At 38.1% G+C, this 18,820-nt stretch overlaps 1 long non-coding RNA gene across 3 annotated transcripts in view; it reads left to right on the forward strand.

Moving 5' to 3' along the window:
- The first annotated feature begins 1,221 nt into the window (after positions 1 to 1,221).
- Positions 1,222 to 18,820, forward strand: part of LOC110481887 (uncharacterized) — a 73,245-nt gene continuing 55,646 nt past the window's right edge. For all 3 annotated transcript variants that reach the window (XR_014954688.1, XR_002467339.3, XR_014954689.1), the window contains exons 1-2: positions 1,222 to 9,386; positions 14,453 to 14,644. This is a non-coding gene — a long non-coding RNA (uncharacterized LOC110481887). The remainder of the gene's footprint in view (positions 9,387 to 14,452; positions 14,645 to 18,820) is intronic.

Genomic DNA, 18,820 nt, shown 5'->3' on the forward strand with positions numbered 1-18,820 from the left:
CTTATTTAAGTTGCTTTTTAAGGATTTGGTTAAATAGCAAGAACAAAAACCAGTATGTAAACAAACTTCTAAATGAATTTACTTTACCACATACATTTTCTGTGTTTAGCTTTTAAAGTGAAAGCTAGACTCATATGACAATGAGACTTAAATTATTGAAGAATGAAGATGGAAAACAGAAACAAATTTCACTTCTGTGATATCATACAGAGAAGAGTAAAATATTTGTTCAGCCTATGAGGACACATAAGAAATTACTCTGGCCAACAATTCGACATGACAGATGAAATTTCAGGTATGAGGTAAACTAAATATTGAAATGAAAAGCTGTGTTAACTGAGTCCCAGGACCAATGGAACAAAACTCCTACGTGTTCAACAAAATTAAACAAACAGTAAAATAAGCAATATTTGTCATGTGCTTTCATTAGCATAAATTATTCACTCAGCAGTATTTTTTCAAAGAATTTTGAAAAAAAAATAGATCAGCTTTGAAAAGGTATTTCCCCTGTTTGTAGACCAGTTGATATCTTCATAACTTGGGTTTGGCAAGCATATTTATAATGGTCTCTATGTTTTTAATTTGCTTTTTTGGGGATTGGGGCTTGGGATACAACTATTTTATCCCAAAAAATTATTGTATTCATGGAGAAAATGCAGTTTCAAAGCTATTGTGCCAAAACCTGCAATTTAAGAAAAGTAGGGTATTTGTGCCTTAGGAGATCTGGGTTCAATTTCTGGTCATGTGGCAATTAGCAGGATTGGACTTGTCAAGGCACTTAGGGGCACTTTTTAACTAATGATGTCAGAGATATGTTGTTCCAATCTCACTGGCAGTCAACATCTGGACACATGAGTTACAGTTCCTGTTAGGTTTATGTGAGTTGGGTAAGTCAATGTTTAAATCTCAAGACTAAGCAGTAGGTGGGAATCAAATGAAGTGGTCGGGTTCTGGATGGGATGTCTGGATTTGCCTTCAGAGCATTCCTGGGCAGCAGCCCAGGGCTTTGCACCAGTGCCTTGTTTTGGGAATTTGGGGTACCTAAAAGTGCACATGGTATGTCTGGAGCATCACAGTGCTCTGTTGGAAATGGAAACATTCTGGGTCAATTCTTCTAAGTTTTTTGAAGGAAAACAGTCTATTTCATGATGTGAATCTGCCTGAGATCCTACTCTTGTACTTTGGCTCTCCATCCTGCAAGGCCACCTGGGAACAAAACAAACAAAAAATCCAGGTCAGGAGTTTGTGTTCTCTGGAAAAGCAAAGATTTTTTTGTAGTTGCTGAGTTTTTGTGTTCATTACCTTGGTTAGTTACCTATTTCCCCCAAACACCAGCAGTATGTATCCTGACTGGCTGATCTCAAAGGTTGCAGTAAATGGCAGCACCTCTTTTACCCCAGGCCAATGCTTGAGAATCTCACTGAGCAGCCAGCTCTGTAGCTTACAGCCTCTCTGAGCTCACCCAGCAACCCAGGAGAACTCTTTAGTTTTCCAATTTAGAGTAGGAAACTTCAAAACAAAAAAACTTTATTCACAAGAAACTCTGCTCTCTAACCATCACTGAGCATAATAAGGCCTTTTAAAATAACTTTGTTTCTTATGGTGCAAAACAATTGAATTTTCTTGTAAAACCTCCATCTTCCATAAATTAAAAATGATAAATAATGAGCTTTTGAAAATTTTATTTGCTTTTTCTCTCATAATTCTATCCATAAATACTGTACTTCCTTGATTTTCTAGTGGTGCAAATTCTCTCTCTCTTTTATTCCTGAATATATTAAAAAAATAAAATTGAAAGGCAGAGTTTTTGAGGTAAAAAAAAATGCTTTCTATGCTTCAGTGGGAACTATGCTTTTTCTAATTCTTTATTTTAAAAGAGTTGCATTATTTCTGGCAAAACAATGCTTAACCAGCACCTCGAGGTAAAAAAACAAAATTAAAAAATAGCAGCTCTAAGGAGCATCTAGCATGATTTCAGCTTCCAATGAACAGGTATCAGCACAATGTATGCCTGGTGTTTTATCCATGCCTACACATTTGTACAGTCTCCTTCCCTTCCAGAAGACACACAGCCATGGTGTAGAACAGAACCTCCTGCTTCTTGCAACATTATGACTTTCTATTGAATTCTTTATGAATTTCTTTTCTTCCTAATGCTCACTCAGGAATTTTAGGGTATTGTCAGTAGTGTCAAAGTAGCCAAGTTTCTTATCTGCCATCTCCAGTATTTTTTTCAATAGCATGATTAAATTTAATAATTCATGTGGAGGATTATACTTTGTAGGTATTTGCTTCAAATGATGTTTTGTTTTTGTATCTAAGGTGCAGAGTTTTGTAGAGATATATTTGAGAGTGTTTGAATAACCACTTTATTAGTCACAAATTTCCTTGGCCAAATTTCCAGATCTGTTAAGGGACTTTCTTCTGAAGTATGTTAAAAATTCAGGACCATGGGTTGTTTCACTGAGAGATAAAAGAGACAGAGGAAAACAGTTTCATGGTCAAAATCAGATTTTTGCCAAAATCCTGTGAATATTTCCAACATCCTTCCCAGTAAGCTGAGACACATACAAGCCATGTCACAATCTCCACAGTCTTGGGAGGCACTGCCACCCTTTCCATCACCACACAATGGAGCAATCCTATTTGATTGTGTAGGGAAGGAAAAGTCACAGAAAGCATGGCATTAAGGTCACACCCACAGGTGGAAGGCACAAACTTTCTGATCTCAAAATACCTGGTTAGGTGTTTGAGCAGTCTGCTGATATCTGGAGTTCACAATAATAGTTTCCAAGATTCCAAAGTGTTTGTGGCAAAGGAAATAACTAAGAAACCATCCTTGCCCTGTCAGTGTCTCAGAAAAAACTGCACAGTGACAGTGCTTAAGCTACAATACAGCTTTTTTAAGAACTTGATGTCAACTAATCTTGTTTCAGGCCACCTGGCAGTATCAGCCTGGCTCTTTCACTGCAGCCCCACTAAGCCTTCCTTTCATCGGCTGTCTTTCGAAACTGCAAATTGGCCTGAATTAATTTAAGCAGGAAGTTAATGCTGAGGGAAGAGCTACTCTTCTTTAAGTTCTTTAGAATTAGCTGTCTCTGACCACTAATAAAGCAGAGCTCTTTAGAGCTGATAAAATGAACAATCGTCACCAAAACGATTCCTGTCCTTCCAACCCTCAGCCAAGACAAGGAATCAATACAATTACAGTTCATAAGGTAACATTTTGTGTTTTTTCAAATAAATGAAATGTGTCTTAATGCCCATGATCTTCCATGAAAATCTTTTTATTAATAACTTTCATAAACCCAGGCCAATAAAAACACAATCCTTTTGATCAGAGAACATCTAATTGGTGCAAAATATTCAATGTCGTACTTGTGCTGGGTTACTCTGTAGAGTGTACTAAGAATAATTTATTTTTTGCTTCTAGGAATATCCTGGTTTTTATCACTGCATATCATGCTCAAAGAGTTTGATAGGGTTTTTTAATCATAATCAGTACTCTCCGCTGGTTTTGTACATAGCCTTTTTTTTTGTGAGGTACTGTCCTTTCCACACTTTTATTTTTACTCCTATTCAAAATGTCATAAGCACTGGGGCTGGCAAACTGACAATTATTTTTAAGTCTGGAGGGAAAAGTCTGTTTCTGTACAACTGAGGAATATATGACAAATAATTTTACTGAAGTAAAATAATTTCCTGGTCTTTTTTTTTTGTTTTCTCTGATGTATTTCTGGTTTTGCCAGCCTCCTGTTCAGATAAATCTTCTCTCAAAAAAACAGCAGATCTATGGATAAGGAAAGAGCACAACCAATCCTTCCTTTGCTGGCTAAATCTATCCTGATATGTGAGTAGGAAATTATGAAAATTATTTTTCTTGGGAATTGTTTAGACTCCCTTTTTTTTTTCCCCAAACCCTTCACTCCCATGCAAATCATGGACATGCTTTTTCTTCCACCAAAGCCAGTGAGATAAGTGATAACATCATAATTTTCAAGATGATCCAAAGCCTGTTTTGACTTGCATTGGGAAAAAAAAAAAAAAAAACACAGCAGAAATACAAAATTTTAGAACAAGTTTGTAAAGATTATGACATGAGGCAGCAGGACAAGCCTCACTTTGGAATGTCCTTCAGCAGCAGCTCACTTGTTCTTATTTGTTTCCTGGTAACTCAGAGAAGCCCTCCCAGTGAATTCCCTGGAACGCTGAGCATGAGGATCACTATTCCTTCCTAAGTAGCCAGTGTCCTTATATTTTGGTACTGACTTGCACTCCTCTTCTTGGATTTAGTATTTCTTTCTACTAATCAGAAGAGTTCTTCTGTGGGACACCTGGAACTCACCAAGTATGTGAGCAACACATGTCTCCACTAAATTATTTTGCGTGTCTGTGCCAGAACATCTTGCTGCAGTAGATGCACTGATGATGTGGTAAATTCACACCAGTTATTAAATATCAGACTATTAATACTGATTGCTTAGTTAAAGAAATAATTTTCTGTTACTCTTCTAGAAATGTAGAAAATATTCAGATGCAGAATTATTTAGTATATCTGAGGGTTATGATTTCTATTAAGCTGGGAGCTTAATTTCTGATTTCTGCTTTCTGAGCCCACTTTTATTGGTGATGTCCTGCATGGTTCTCAATTTCTCCAGCTGACTGTGTGAAGTGGCACTTCATTGATTTTGTGTTTAGGAAGCAGTGCTTCCCCAAGAAGGGCTGTAAAGAGTAAGGTGGTTGGATACACACACTGGGATGCTCCAAATTGAACATAATTTTCCTGCAGTAATGGTCAGCTCTAGACCTTTCAGCTGTTCTACTGCCCTGGCACTGTACTCCAGAAAATGCACAGACATTTTGGCTATAATAATCCCTAGCAGCAACTATAGAAGGACTAAATAAATTCACTCTGTACTCCTGGGATCATTCACCGTGGCAGAGAGTGAGTTCTTCTTCCTCCTCTTTTCATAGGAACATGTATAAAGACATAATCAGGGTAGAAAGGCCAGAATTAAAATTCTCTAGTATGCACACCTTTTGAGACACTAAAAATAACTCTGATTAAACACTTAGATAGCTTTTTGTTATTTTAATGTGCTTTCAGTCAACACACAATTTTTGGATGGGTTGTTTAAATACTCAAATTTTCTGATTAATGTTTCCCCCAAACACTCAGTTCTCACTTGGCCAACACTTCCTCTGACAGCAATGCTGGGTAGGGCTGCAGGGCAAGGACTGATAGCAAAGATCTTAGTACAAGACAAATTCATTAGACAAGCTAAATAATTTAGACACATTTGAAAAGCAAATGAATGTAGAGGTGTTCCCTTATGATTATTGCTCACATAGATTTTTTTAAGAGGAAAAACATAAATTAATAAAGGCAAGAATGTTTTTAATGACAATATTAGTGGTTGCCCTGTGGCTATTAAGACATGCACTCATTGTAAACTATATTGATTTTTCCATCGGATAAAGTTCTTTGGTTAAATTTTTATTTGCAGCTATAATCCAGACTGGCTGTGTTGGTCATTATCATGATAAAATGTGGTTAGAAAGTTTTTCATTGGAGCAGTAACCACATATTTTCAGAAAGACCCCTTAACAGCATCAGGGAGAGTCAGATGCTGTCTCTAAGTGCAATAGTCCCTATTTTTGTGGAGGCAATGTTGCCATTGATTAATGGAATGGGTTACAATCTCACAAATTCTATTTTAGCTAAGAACTACCAGCTCTTTGCATTATGCACTGTGTGAATTTACTGCCTTTGCAAATTAAATGCCTGACCCTGTGAACATTCACATGACAAGTTCTACAGGGTTCATCCAAAACCTTTGTATATGTCCATAAAGGGTTTGGCCATCTGCAAGAGAAGAGCTTCAGCCTTGGCAGTTTGCTGCTACTTTGTTCAGGAGGAAATGGTCAGTTAAGATGCAGAAGCTTTAGTCTGCCCATCTGTGGCCCTGATTTTCCTTGAAGTGTTGTATGAACAAAAAGATATATGTTTAGAGATTTAAGGACATACATGAATGTCTAGATAAATTCCCCATAGGACAGGAGAAAAATTAAGAGAAGCTGAAAAAATGTGGATGCAAAAAGCCTCTTCCACATTCTCCATAACCAGCCAATATGGTACAAGTTTTCTTATGCTGCTTTGAGACAGAATATTAAAATTTATAATGGTTGCTCTAAACTGACCCTAAAATATTTTGTTGGACACCTTTTCATTGTACATGTCACCATTTTTTATAACCATAAATAATTTGACTTATGGTTTATGTTTCGCTCATCCTGTTTCAAGGACAGAGTGATTTAAAGCTTTCTACCATTTCAATTCTCAGACTGTCTGAGGTCTTCAAACCCTTTCCTTTACTGCTGAAGCAGACAAGAAATCAAAATCCAGCATTGTGGGAAAGAACGTGGCCCTAATTGTACATGGGCAATAACCTGTTTCCTGAAGCAGTATTTTTCCTGTGTGTATTTCACTGCAAATCTCATGTTGCGACACAGGGGAAGTTTGTGGTGCCATTTGGGTGCAGAGAGTCCTTGGGACCCAAGACACACCTTGCAAAGCAGTGATTTATATTCTTGCAGAGAGATGCTAAAAGCTGCCTAAAATACCATTAAATGAATTACACTGAAATAAAACCTAGAGCTTTCCGAAAGAATTCAGCAATGAAGGTGGCATGTTCTGTTCACAAGATTTCTGTTTTCATATGAATCATGTGAGGCAGAGCAGAATTCATCAGATCATCAGAGAAATTCAGAGATACTTCTCTAGGAATATGGAGCTCATTTTCTGTAGATCTCTGCAATTTAAGGCTGGTTTTTTCCCTCTTCCTTTTGGTCTTTGAAGGGCTGGGGACCTACAGGAGAGGATTGAGCATTTCAGATTTTTTAAGGGGCAGCTCCCAGTAATTTCAATCTTGAGTGACTTCTAAGATTTCAAGAATACAGTCTAGTATTGTCTAAATTACAGCTATTCCTGAATAGGAGCAGAGCAGTAGTTGGTGGCATGGCCTGGGGCCAGGGCACAGAGTGAAACAGTGACTGGTGTCTGTACACAAGCAATTCTCTGTCACCGTGTGCCAACCATCCATGCACACAACACACCCATGAAGACTAAGTGTAGTGACAAAGAATCCTGCCATATGGCTTTAGTCCCTGCTTTTTTATTGCCTTCTTCCATCAACTCAGTCATCAGAGTTTTAAAAACACTTAAATATTTCCCTTTTTCAGATGCCCAAATACTTTGGAAAGCTTAGCTATTAAATCAAGATTCCTTAATCAGAGATTTGGGAGAACTTGATGTTTTGGTAGGTAGGCATGCCCATTCTACAGTAATAGAGGTCTTATAGGTATTGAAAAGCAAGCAATACTGTCACTTCTGATGCTCTTACAGACCTTGCCTATGAGGAGAATAAATGACAATCAATGTATAAAGGAAGTCAGGAAGAGCTGCTTAAGAGTTTGCTGAACAGAGATGACTTTTTTTGATGAATACTCCATGTCAAAAGCCAACAAGCTTAAAAAAGGAACAAGTGCTGTAATTGTGATATCCTGTTCAGGTTACACTACCCTCAGGGAAACTGCTACTAATGACTGAATTAATTAATGAGAAATTGTTCTATGCATTACAGAATTTAAAGCAGTTCCCTGCCCCAGTTTCCCTGTCTGCTTATTTTTGCACCAGTGTGAGCAAAGAAGCCACTTGCCAATGCTTTGTTAACCTGTTACTCTCGCTAAGCATTTCCGTGTGGTGCTGTGGAAGGCAGGGCTGTGTGCATTTCAGCTGGGAGCAATGTCTTCTTGGATCACACACTTTGCAATCATTGTGTAGAAATGTGTAAAACAAGTACCTTCAGAATCTATGATTGCAATTTTTGGCATCATAACCACTTCTTTCTAAGCTTGTCTACATGATTTGTGCCATGGCGCTGTGGGAACAGACAAGAAGAGATAAATTCAGTGATGCAGCTTCCTATTTGGCTTCATACTTTCAGAACACCTTGGAAATGCAAAAGCCAGTGCATTATTTATATCACAGGGGTTTTTTGTTGTTTTTCTTCAGTATCATCTAAGAGTGCCTCTTGAGAAGATGAATGTCATGAGGGCAAGTTTTTCCTGTAATTCCTACTCCTTTGGGATTATATGATTATCCTTTCATGCTAAAACTGTTTTATCTTCACAGCTATTTACAGGGGTATGCTGCTATTACGTAAATTACAAAAATGGACCGTGCAAAACTACTAACTCATTTATGTGTGGGATACTGCAGTTTTGTTGGGAAGAGCTGAATAAAATAAGCATCCTTGTTTTTAAAAGGATTATGTGACACATGGGGTAGATATAGATAAGCTTGCACAATGCATCTTTAGTTTCTCTTTAACAAACAGAAGGACAGCTCCTTTTCAGCTCACAATTGCAGGCACATTTTGTTCTATTTTAAAGAATGCAAGAAATATTTTCCTGATTTTTATCTGCTTTTAATTAGGCTTCTTCAACAAAGAAAGAATTTGTTACATTTTTTTTTCAAGCAAAGCAACCAAAAAACCCCCAAAAAACCTCTTCATTCAGATACAGACTTGCCTTGAGTAGGAATGACTAAATTAATATTCATTTTAGTCCTCTCTGCCTCTGATAATGGTAGAACATAGTGTGTTTGCAGTTCTAAAGGTCTTGCAAAAAAGAAATTACTTTGTTTTGCTTGTCAATGTTATAAGTTCAGTGATATATTCTATATCTCTCTTCTTCAAAGCTGTGTCAGGATACTGTATGTGTGCACAGAATGAGGTGTGTAGAACCACATCTCTGCATCCAGCACAGCTCTGGCCTTATTTCCTGGCCCACATTTGAGGAAAAATCCCTAATGTTAACTCTACTTGCTACCACATTAACAATCCAAATGCTGATTGGGAAATAAGAAAATCTAACCACATCTTTCTCTTCAGCTTCTGCCTTCCCTGCTCAGATGTGTGCAAGGCTCCTGCTGTGGACTCAGGGCCATCAGTCTCATCATCTACTTCTGTGGCTTTGTGACAAAAATATCAAAAAATGCCACATTACCTAGCATAAAGTGGAAAACAGAGAGAATCTGAAAGTAAAATTTTGGTCCCCAGTGAAATCAACAGTGATTTCCATGTTGATTTCCTGCTGGCCAGAATTTCAGCCAGGGTTTGAATAGTTTTATTTATTTTGGATGCAGAAAATTGGAAAGAAGTATGTTTGCAGAAGTTATACTTTAATAAGGTACATCCTCCATGCTCTTGCCTATGAATGCAGGTGTTTTTGTTACCAGAAGATCAGTGATACATGTTCATAAATTGCTACAGAGAACTGAGAGAATTTAATCTTCTTTTACTGAAAGAATCCTTCTGGGAAAGGTAAAACCTAACACATAAAATTCCAACACTTGCTGATGAGTAGGATTTTGTTTTCAAATCCAGAATTTTGGGGGAATTGGTAGACAGGTGAAAGAGAAGAAGTATGTTTTGATCAAAAAAAGAGGCATTTAACTACCTGATTATGTGTAAAAACTTTCTTTTTTGAACTTGCAGTATTTTTGCAACACTGGTACTATTTGTATATTGCTGTTTATATTTACAGTTTATGAATATCTATATATAAGCAAAATATTTTTAAAATGTAGTATTGGTAAGTGTTTGGTCTCAAATGAGAGATGTGTTGTTGCAAAACAAATCTGAATTTTAAATTGCAAAAATATGGGTGTAGCCAGGGGCATCAGTTTTGTAACCAAATGATGACACAGCAAAACTCATGTAAAAATCTGTGTACACAAATTTAGCAAATGCAAGACAAAGGACACTGTCATCTATCTGTTTTCAGTGGTTAAAAAAATTATTGCTCTTTTTCTGCTGATTTCTCTCCTTCAGCTGAAAATTACTGTCCCTCAACCATGATTTGATATTTCAATGCAAAATAAACTAGTTTATAAACCATAAATTTGCTTCATTTTAACTTAAATATTTTACTTAAAGAAAACCATGTTTTTTTCTGGTACTGATTTAATGAGAGCAGTTTAAGGCTGAGGCTAAAAAATAGATGAAATTATTGCAGAGTAATTACCCTTAGGCTTCTGCACACACTGGGATCTGGACTACAACTCACTTATTGTGGAGTGGAGCATCTATACATGCACACCAGAGAGGTTTCCTGGGACAATCTATTCCACTTGAGTTACCCCAGTTAATTACTTTATACTGATGAGTCTTGAAAGTCAGCTCTGCCTTTAATGTTGAAACATTCTCAGAAAAAAGGGATGAATTTTCTTAAAACAGCTTTACTGCGAAACACCACATTAAAAGAAACAGTTGGGATGGTGGAGCTAAAAGAAACAGTTGGATTGTGGAGCGTTGCTCTGTGCCACTTTTGAAAAGCTTCCTTCTCCTGGCTCTTGGCATGATGCTCGCAGCGCCAGGGCACCCCCCAGCCAGCACCAGGAGCAGGCTGGTTTGCAGCAGGGAAGGCTTTGCTCCCATTTTTCTGCCACAGATCTCTGTCCAAAGAAGGCCCTCATGCTGCTCACAGTGATGTATGTGCCTCTCACCATGAGCAGTGCTGTTGATCTCATGGGGACTTGCTTGAGCAAAATGCACGTGCAAGTTGTTTGCTGATTTGGGGCCAAAGCATGCAAAAGCTAGTTGAGCAGTGCCCTGTGCACGATTTATCGTCTCTGGATGCAAAGGGAAGTGTGTTCTGGTGTGTTACTGGACCATATGCTGCACCACTCTCTGAGGCTTCTCCTCATTGCTGGGGTGTCTCATTAAATTAGTATGGGGCAGGAAGAATATCAGCAAAACAGCTTGATCCAATCTGAGTACGTTCCTTTGCTCCTACGGCTTCTGGCCGTCAGCCTCAAGAGTTAATGGAAATTGGCAAAAATGAGTATGTCCCACTACAGGCAGCTCATGGCATTAAACAATTATGCAAGAATTTTCCTTGGAAGCTATTAGGGATGATGACATTGTGCTTAATATTTGACCTTCCCAGCTTCAACTGCTCAATACCTCTTACTGTACACAGAAATATCCAAAATCCCACCTAATGAGCTGAAAAATGACATATGACAGATCTGATGGCTAACTGCAGCTAGAAGAAGAAAGACTCCGACAGAGCAAAAAATTCTCAATCTTGCTCTTTTTTGCCTACTTCTTCTAGTTATAAAGAGTGTTTAAATATGTCATTTGAAGGCACAGATTAAATAAAAACTTAATTCAAAGTAAACTGATTTCAGGCAGAGTTCTGTTGTTTTTAATGTCTTTTTGGCTCAAATCTGCAATTTGTTCACAAAGTTATTGGGTACTCATAGGATTTCAAAGTTTTTTTTCTTTCTGGGAAAGATGTTTTGGTCTTTTTCCAAGGGGCACTGTTTCAGTTCCATTTATTCCTGGGAGATTTACACACAGTTAACTCTTTTGACTTCAAGGAGAGGGAATGGTTCTTAAATTAAACTGTAATAAAAATATTGCTAGGGATAAGAGAATAATGAGTGCTTCCCACTGTACATTTGAGTCAGTATGTACGAATCTCAGTGTTTTTATAAATGATTTCAGTCTCTTTTCTCTCTTGCATTAAGTTTCATCTTAAAAGGCCACTACTAAAACTGCTATAATTACTCTAAAAGTGTAAAATAATTTTCAGCAGCTCCAGTCCTGTCTCAGTCAGACAAAACTCGTGTCCTCTTTTTGAAAAGAAACAAGGGAGGCGAAGAACTAAAACTTTAAATGTTAATTGATGTTCCTATGCAGCCCCACAGCCTTTTTGCAGAGACCTTGGGATCTCTCACTTCAAATAACATCAATCTGAAAGAAAATGTTGGCAAAGGAATGACATGGAAGTGTTTTATGGAGTGTTTTTATAATGTACCCCTCCTATTGTAATCAGGGATACAATGTAGGGACTTGAACTCTGAAAACTTTGTGCATCCTCTAAGGGACCTGAGTAAAGCATCAGTAAATCAATGGTATGCACACAGCCCTGGGAAAGAGCCTTAGTCTCTCTGTTCTTCATCACTTCTGTGCTTAAACAAGTTTATTATGACTTTATTTCCCCCCCTACTTTCCTACTTCTGTGACCTATTTTAAAAGGGGTTTTGATGCATTGCCACTTTTTTTTGGACCCCTGGTCCCCCCCATATATTGTCACTTCAATGGTAAATCACTAAATGGCAAATCTTGGTTAACTTAATGAGATTTTTATAAGGGAGTAAAATCCTGTGCAATATTTTGGGGCAAGGCTAAGCACACAATGTTTTATCCTTCAGCATCTGAAGTCGAAGATTTGGTTAAACAGCACCACAGATTGTGCCATTCTTCAACAGTATAAGCATAATGTGCTGTTGAAAGAGTTTATCTGTTCCCTTTCCCATGAGGTCAGCAATTTTGAAGGCACCTAATTAAATTCTTCATTAAATCATCAGAAAGAGGAGAAGAGGAAATAGCAAAGAAATCAATTATTTAGGAGATTACAGAAGAGCCAGAAAGAGTTGATTTTGAACTTGAGTTTTGAAACAGAAATATTTTCAACTATTAAGAAGTAAAAATGCCTAGCCTTACAAGACTGATTTTTTTTTTTTTTAGCTTTGTTAAGCTGCCTCCAAAATGCCTTTGGATTATTACACAAGAAATAAAGTGTATTGAAATGATATACTGGTTGAGCCAAATTCAGAGATGAGATTAAATCTCTTCTTGGTTTTACGATCTTTTGGAGTTTTTGAAAGAATGCATGTGATTGAGGCTTAAGATGCTGAACTGTCATGACATACATAGGGAGGGGCTGGGAGGGTTTCAAAGGCTGAATTTAAGCAGGCTACTTCAAGTTGCTGAAGATAAAAGATGAGAAGGGCTCAAAGTTCAAGCACTGACATCCAGCTAAAGGCAACCACATGGTATTTGTGGACTTGAATTTGGGTAAAACATGCTTAAACCCACATGCAAAACAGTACCTAGACGAATCTTAAGAAAATGTATATATCAGTATACATTTTAGCCATATAGTATGTATGGCTAAAAAGTCTGAATTATTTATGGGCCAGTGTATGCTGAGCAAGTGTAGTATACAATGTTTTGGGGTAGATTTTTCAGTTCCTATGGTTTGAATTGTACTGTGGTTAAATCGTAAACCAGAGCCTCTTGGAAAAATACCTGGATATTCCATGTGGAGTTTTCAGAGTGCAGATCATGACTGTACTAGCAAACAGCACAAAATAGCACCATGACATGTAGCTCCAATGCAAATAAAACAGGCTCCAAAATCTGCAGGTGGGTGTTATGCAGTATGAACACATGCGCATGCATACAAACAAAAGCATACACTAAATTTTTCCTTTTTGTTTTGGGAGGGAATACAGCTTTCAAATTGATTAAGAGAGCATGCCTAATTAGAAACATTTATCACATGTACACTCACAATTGCTTTTTTGTTTTCGCTCTTCATTTGAAATTGTATAAATCACAGGAAAATAAGTATCTCATATCCAAAATGCCCATCTCTTTGTTCTTTTTTATTTGATTGCAGTCAGATGAAAAGTGCTGCTTTGAAATAGAGGCAATGGCCAGAGGCCTATTGATTGCCTGTAAACAGAAACAAAAAAGCAGCCCTGGTAACATTTAGGATGGTTTATCAGTGATCAAAGCACAGGAGGTGCTGTCTAGACAGCCTAGGTGTGGACTAGCAAATGGATTTCATTAGGGGTCCTCTACTCTGGTGCCATTGTTTCAGCTCTGCTCTTCTTCAGGCCAATCTGTGATTGATTTCCAGAGAGGTGCCCAAGTGCCTGTGGCAATGGGATAAAGCTTACAGGACTTTGCTTGTTCTGACAAGGCAGAGTAGCTGCCTATCACATTAGCACAAAATGACACTTTCATTTACTTCCACAGTGCTTTGAAACAAATACTTTCAGCTACAGCAATTGCTCTTTGCAGCTTGAGCTCTGGAGTCAACTTCTTGTGTTCCAGAGAGTAAAAGGTTGTGAAATAATTTCTGAAGTATCCTGTAGTTAAAAAGCTTTATATTCTGATATCTCTGACAGCTCCATGCTTTCCTCTTCTTGCATAGTCACAATTTTTGTTTTAAGGATAAATTTTATTTATAATGTTACTGCGTGTGCTTTTCACTATAGGGGAGAACAGTTTTGCATTTTATCATTAAAAATTCCTGTATGCATCCCACATGTGCTGTGCCTGCTTGTAAGGATATTTGGCATTCACCAACTGGTGCACTAAATCATGGGGCTCAGATTATTCAAATGGTTTCACTACAACCCCTAATGTGAAAATGCAGGGCTAAGTTAACTTACAAAAAACGCCTCACATTCAGCTGGTGCAAATTACCAAATTACTATAAACTACCAAATTACCAATGCGCAAGAGCAGCAGATGTGGTCCATGTTGCCTCAGCCTCTCCACTTTGTGCTCGTGCTCTTTCACAGGTGACCTGATTCCACTGCTCAGATACAGCTGCTGCTGCATGAGCTCCCAGGGAGGAGGGTAAAGGCGTGTGGCAATCCTGCCTGTCACAGCACTGCAGAACTCTAGAATGGAATGGATCTCTGCAGATCATCTAGTCTGACAGCCTGGCAAGGCAAGATCACCTGGAGCAGGCGACACAGGAACATGTCCAGGTGGGTTTGGAATGTCTCCAGAGAGGGAGACTTCACTGCCTCTCTGGGCAGCCAGAGAGTGGTCTGCCACCCTCAATGAAAAGAAGTTCTTCCTTGTGTTTAGTTGGAATTTCTTGTGTTTTAGTTTATTACTATTGCTCCTCATCCTGTCACTGGGCACTACTAGAAAGAGCCTGGCACCATCCTCTTGACACCTGCCCTTGAGATATTTACACGCACTGGTGAGATCTCTCAGTCTTCTCTTCTATAGACTAAAAAGGCTAAGATCCCATAGCCTATATAAGAGAGATCCTCCAAACCCCTTTCTTGATGTCTTCTCTTTTATTTCCTCTGGGTCATTGTTTTGGTTTTGTGGATCCCACAAGTTCCACCGAGGTCATGGACCTCTTGGTAGTGACAATACCAGGCAGGGAGCTACAAAGGCTCCTGTTACCACTAATAGAATAAATATATGGAACATCTAATGCCGAAATCAATGCCTCATCCCCAGCAAGGGGATGTCAGATTGTGCCCTCCACACCAGAGCCTGGTGTGCAGGGCTTGGGTAGGGAGCTCTGAGCAGGATCAATCCCTCCAAGGCCTTCATGGGCTCCTTACGTTACTTCTAAGAAGTCCAAAAATACTGAGGAGCAGAAATCCAAAATGCAGTTGGTAAATTTGGGCAATTGCTAAAAGTATTAAATATGATTTTGTTTTTGCTTGCTTTTTTACTTTATGGAGCTATAACTGTGACTGCTGCCACAAAACAAAAGTCTTTGTGCGACTACATATACTGTGTTAGAAAGATCTCTTTAATACCCTCCAGACTAGGGCTAAATCAAGACATTTATTTTACAGATAAAATTTTGACCAGTGCTCTGATTTCAAGTTGAAAAGCCTTTTTTCCCCAGACTTTTTGAAAAACAGATTATGGAGAAATTGGCTGGGTAGTAGCAGGGGTTAAAAGGGGACATTGAAGAAAAATGGACTGAAGCTTGATTAAGATACCAAAGGGCTTTGCCATCTCCATATACTGGCTTTGCCTAGCCAGGGTGAAATAAAATAAAATTGTTTTCAGGATGGAGATTTTGTTAAGGAATCTCTATCCAATATGAAGGCAAGAGCAGCATAGTGTTAAAGGCATGTGCAAGGTCTGTGTGCCATGTGGGTGCCTGTCATGTAACTCCCGAACAGCGAAGCTATAAACCAAAAGATTCATTCCCTTGGCTCTGGGAACAGAGGATTTGGTGTCCAGGCTCACAGGTGACCCAGGCTGGATGTAGAAATGGTGACCAGCTATCACCTTTCAGGACAGCAGGCAACAGCAAGCTCAGGTGAGTTGTGCTATCCTTGGACTCCTGAGACTTCAAGGACTCACTGGATTCAGTAGATGCCATCACTCATATGGTTACATTCAATAACCAGTGCAATTCCATTAAAGGAAATTGCCTATTGATTTTTTCCCCATAGCATTTCATCCTAATTTTTAATTTACATTTTGATTTTTTCCCCATAGCATTTCAGCCTAATTTTTAATTTACATTTTTTTATTACTAAAGTGGGGCAAGACTGAAGAGAAAAATCTGTTTCAAATACCCAAATTCTCCTCACCATTTTTGTAATTGCTTGTGGTTGCTCACACCAAACATGTGGGCCATTTGCAGTTGGGATATAAATGTATGCACTGACACATAAGGCTTACAAAATTCAAACCATTGTGAAGTGATTGCTACTACCTCTCTAGCAAAAGCTTAATATTATTATTGGCTTTGTTGAAGGCTGAGGTTAAATAGAAGGTTAAACTAAAAAATTTTGCAGTCCTAACAAAATGCCATGAACTGGGAAGACTGTTAAAGTTTCTAAAAATGCGTTCCTCTCCTTCTCACTCTCTGTTTTAACCCATTCCATTTCTAGTCCATTGCAGAGATTGATTCACTTCTGGTTTGGAACTATTAGAAGAAGAAATTTAATTGATAGCTGAAAAAGCAAGGGCTGAAGACTGAGTGGCATATAAAATTTAGTAAAGCATTTTTGCAAATCTGTGTCTGAATCAATGATGCAGAAGAAGGAAAACATAATGAAGCAAGTCTCCACATTCTTTTCTTGTAAATATAGTGACCAGAAATGGGTATTTCTTTTTTTTGATTTATTGTTTTCCTCAACACTTTAGTGATAAAGTGAATATAAGCTGAACTGGGAAACTTTTCAAACTCTTTTGAGTAATTATCTGCTGTTTACTGGAACATCTTTCCTAAATGAAATCTTCAGAACTCACACACTCATAGTAAAAAGTTTAAAGATAATTTTCTTAGAAAAAATCTTTCTAGATTTCTTAGAAAAGATTTCTAACTTTCTTAGAAGTTATCTTTACATTCCTGTATCCTAAAAAAATATATATTAATGTAAACATTGTGTGAGAGAAGCAAGTGTTTTTCCAAAGAGCTATTCTTTTGTATGATAGAAATGTGTGAATGCCCCCAGAAAGGTGCATTTGTAACATTTTGATTAGTGATAGCCTTTTCTTTCACCAGTGTTGTGCCTTGTTTTGACTCGGACTGTTTAACATTTCTCTGTGTTCCTGTGCTCAAGTCAACTTTACAGTGACTTTGGTCTCATTAAAGAGAACTTCATACTTACTGCAGTAGAGCATGCTTGTCTACACTGAGCTTTCCAAACATTTCAGACACAGCTTTTTAACAAACTCAAGTTTTTTAAATGAAATGCTAATGAAATGCTTGGGACCTAATGAGATGCTGTAGACCTTTATCCACCCAGCTTCTTTGAGAGCACAGTTTGCCAGGCATTCTCTCGGAAATGTCCAGCAATGTTTTGCAACAGCAGCTACGTGCCTGGGCTGACCTTTGCCTGGTGGTGCAAGCTCCAAGTGCAGAACCTCTTGTGCCATTGCCAAGAGGTGTCTTTCCATCATATCTGTTGCAGTTTTCCATTGACATTTGGATGGGACTTTAACAGTGACCAATTAGCTCCTTCCTACTCCAGTGAGTGGTGTGGTGGTTGCCACATCAACAGACCTGTCCCATTTCTGAGCTGTGACCTCTTTTGGACCAATCTCTCTCTTTCCCCTTCTCTCACTGACTCTTTTCTTTTGCTGCTTTTGACCAGAATAAGATACTAAGATATTCCATCACCCACTATGCTTTGGATTACTTAAATATATTCCCCTCCCTTCCTCTGCTTGGCCTGTTCAGGCTGAACTGCCTTATACCATGTGTAGCCCCAAAGCAAACTTGAGACTTAAATAACCTCAATAAATCTTCTCCTTTGCTCTGGCATCTGGGTGTCTTGCAGGACGTGTAATGGGATGTTCAGGGCCTCAGCCGCTGGGAGATGCCTTTTGCTGCCTGCAGCTCTCGCCGTCAGCTGGGAGAGAATGATTTAATCATTTAAGAAATGCTAAACGACCAGGTGTGCCATTTTTTGACTTCTGTGCTCACTTCTCAGTGCCACAATTCAAAGGGCAGTTCCTGGCCCCAAGACATTATTTTTTAATACAAAGTAGCAGTTCCAAATGTATGTTTTTCCTGGGTATTCCCTCTGCTTTCTGACTGTCTGGAATTTTTCGTTTAGAAAAAAAATGTCACGTTGAATTAGAAAAGTCTATTTGAATGTAGTCTCCAGCCTCACCCAGTTCCTCTTACTCTTAGCTCCCTTCTCAGAAAATAAATCTCTCTTTCTTATATGATTTTTTTTCTTTGTCACTCTATGGATTGAAACTTTCCCTTCCAGCTTTAACAGAAAACAATGTCACTCTGATTCTTTGCATTCCAGAGCTTTGGATTAGTTGATTTAGCAGTAATTAATCGTGCTACATGTTACCAAATATCAATTTTCACATAAAAAGACTGCTATTTTAACTTACATTTGTAAGTTAAAGTAACTTACATTTGAGACTTTTAATTCTCAAAGTTATAATTTCAGACGTTTTATTCAGACGTTAAAACTCAGATAAAAGTCTATGGCAAAAACAATATACTATATGTTTTAAAACTTTATTCCAAGTGTCTTTTCTGTAACAGAGATGACAGCTCTTGCAAAAGAATATAATAGTCTTTGGTATAATCCAGATCTTTCAGTGATAGAAATAGTGACAATTAACATTACCTAGGGATTCTTTCTCCTTAATTAGGATTCATTTAGAATTCACCTGGAAAATTTTAATAACCCTTTTTTTCTAAC

Source organism: Lonchura striata, chromosome 4 (genome assembly GCF_050655825.1).
Source record: "Lonchura striata isolate lonStrDom1 chromosome 4, ASM5065582v1, whole genome shotgun sequence".
Lineage (NCBI taxonomy): Eukaryota > Metazoa > Chordata > Aves > Passeriformes > Estrildidae > Lonchura > Lonchura striata.